The following is a 2,938-nucleotide window of genomic DNA, read 5'->3' as shown; positions in this document are numbered from 1 at the left end:
CAATTACGACGCACGTTTACGACACGCAATGCGTATCAAGGAAGGACCTATCATAAAGGAAGACGACACGCATTCGTGTGTCGTAACCTTACGACGCGCGTGTTAATGACACGCAATGTGTATCAAGAAAGCCCTTGTCAAGAAAGGTCATGTCATAAATAAAGATGACACACATTTTTGCGTATCATAATTTTAAATGTTTTAAAAAAAATATTATTTATAGATTTACTAATTTTCAAATTAAATAATACATTAAAAATCTCATAATACAAAATAAAATACCACAAATAACAAAGATAATTCATTTCACTAATATGTCAAATACAAATAATTATTCAAAAATTAAGTAAATGTTATGAAAAAATGAACTCATTTATATACAATTGCATCATCTAGCTTACTATGTGCCAACAACTCTCTGTGTATTTACTTTTGCTTGAGTCTCGTTTCCTCCAAAGCTTCTAGCCATGCCAAAATATGTTATCTTGAGTCTCGTTTCGAGAACCAAAATCACCTTCAATCACCCAATTAAACTCTAATGTTGGTAGACTGAGAGTTCCAGAATCAAGTTTACATCCATCACCTTCAATCACCCAATTAAACTCTAGATCTTCTGTTGTTTGAAAGAAATTGGTGTTTGTAATCTATGAACAAAAATGCAAAGAACAATGTTAACATTTGCTATATAGAAAGCACAACTGGACATATGAATATATAATACGCAACATAAACATTTTCATGAAAATGATATAGACAAATAAGTAAGAGTGATGATATTGATACCTTAATTACGCCATTGGTGAACGAAATTTTAATTGGTTGATAGCAATACTTGACCTCTGAAAACAAATAAACAAAGGATCGCATCATAATTAGCTCAATGAAGTAATTCTTATACATTGTCTCTGCCAAAAGATTCATCATGGAAACATTTTTGTTGGAAATAACTAAACGAAAACCTAAATACTAAGCAAAAAAATTATAGTTATCACCATTTAGAGTAGGATGAGGAGTCCGATCAGGCCATATGAGACCATTTAAGCAGAAATTTATGTCATTTGGTGTATCTCCAGAAGAGACTATTAACCAACATCCATTTATTTATTTAAAAAATATTAATAACTTACTTCTTTATATGCTCCAGAAGAGACTATTAACCGACATCCATCAATCTCCATTGTTATCTGGCATAGCATTGGAAGCAAGAAGCAAACTGAAGAAAAGGAGCTATAAACGAAAATTATGACATTTATTTTCTAAACTTAGTAATAAATGAGAAATAAAAAGAGACAAACCTTTGTTCATCTTCACCTTCAACTAAAACCATATAACCTAACCTAGTAATAAAGGAGAAATAAAATGGATGAATATGAAATTTTTTTGTTGGAATGTAAGGTAATATGATCATTTAGTTTCATTTTGAAGGTTTATTCAGTCCAGCAAAAAAAGGACTTTATATATGCAGCACTTTATCCAGATATGCAACATTAAGTCACTGTACACATACAGAACTTACTGGGGAAAAACTAAACAACCCTTAAGTGATTTTAATTTTTACCAAGCGGTAATTGCTCTTTCAATGTTTACATTGTGTTCTCTAAATCTAGCAACAAAAAGATGAATCTCTGGTTTCTTTTGTAAATAAATAAATAAATAAAATCAACTTTTACTAAAAGAAGTTTACTGAACACATGCCAATAGAAATTGAGATTGCATATAACTTACTTTAACAAACACATGGGTAGCACGAGCAAGGGCATTTTCGGCAACATCCATATTGTTAGGTCCAGCTTAGTGTTGCGTCTATTAGGCTCGTTAGCTAGTCCGTGTTTTGTCTCCGGTATGGGCATGTCCATCCGTGAGTTTTATGTAGGGTTTATTATAGATAGATGCTTGCATGCATCCTAGAACAAGAGGATTAGATAAGTATTTTCAAGCGTATTCATCGTTCTTGTTTTTGTAACCCTAGAATCCTCTATAGTGGAAGTTCTTAATCGAGCTCTGCTGAGGATTGAGTTAATCTAATCATTCGACTCATTCAGATCCATACTTTTGTTTTATTTCACTGTTTTTTTTACTTTCTTTATCTACCTGTTACAAAGATCTAATCGATCAAAGAGTTTTTATAACTTATCAATTGGTATCAGAGCAGGAGGCTGTGTAATCCATACACATCTTTTCTGTGAAAGAGTTTACGATTAGAGTTATTCCGCATTAACTAATATTTTTTGACCCGTCATTCCATAATTGATGTAACTCAGCATTTATTTGTTTTTCCCTAATATTACATATTACAAGTCTGATCTTTCAAACAGGTTAAACGATCAAGCATGGACGAGTCTCAATCTAATCCTATTAACATATCAAACAACATTGGATCAACGACAAAGATTCCTATTCTTTACACCCAAGATTATGAAGTATGGGCGCATCATTTTGAAGATTATGTCATCGGATCTGAAGATAATGGATATCTTATTTGGGAAGCAATCGTGTCTGGACCATTCGCTCACTCAGGAACATCAAAGATCATCAAAACTCAGAAAGAATACAATGATCTGTTAAAAGATGTAAAAGACGTTGCTCAAGATGAAAAGGAAAAGTTTCAGTGCAATATCAAAGCATTGAGACTGATCCGATTCGCTCTTCAATCTGATACATTCAGGTTGGTGAGTTCCTGCAGTACCGCTAAAGAAATTTGGGATAGGTTGCGAGAGCTTTATTCCACAGATGAAGATTTGGAGCATTCCATTCAGACGTTGCTGTTGTTTGAGTTTGGTGAATTTAAGCAGAATTCTGATGAAACTGTCACTCAGACATTCGATCGCTTCAATCATCTTCTTAGCAAGATGATCAAACATGATATAGAAAGGAAGTTGATTGAATAGAAGGTCACCTTTTTGAATGGCCTAAGACCCGAATGAAGAGCTGTTGTATC

General features: G+C 33.1%; 1 long non-coding RNA gene across 1 annotated transcript; it reads right to left on the bottom strand.

The window, feature by feature from the left end:
• Nucleotides 1-534: 534 nt before the first annotated feature.
• Nucleotides 535-1,052, bottom strand: LOC145094683 (uncharacterized). The gene is made up of 3 exons (XR_013703485.1): nt 993-1,052; nt 784-839; nt 535-644 (listed from the first exon to the last, which is right to left on the bottom strand). It is a non-coding gene; the product is annotated as an uncharacterized LOC145094683 (long non-coding RNA).
• Between the last annotated feature and the right edge of the window lie 1,886 nt (nt 1,053-2,938).

Source organism: Lactuca serriola, chromosome 3 (genome assembly GCF_051521515.1).
Source record: "Lactuca serriola cultivar US96UC23 chromosome 3, Lser_US96UC23_V15, whole genome shotgun sequence".
Classification (NCBI taxonomy): domain Eukaryota; kingdom Viridiplantae; phylum Streptophyta; class Magnoliopsida; order Asterales; family Asteraceae; genus Lactuca; species Lactuca serriola.
Note: the sequence above shows the minus strand (reverse complement) of the source record. Positions and strands in the feature narration are given on the sequence as shown.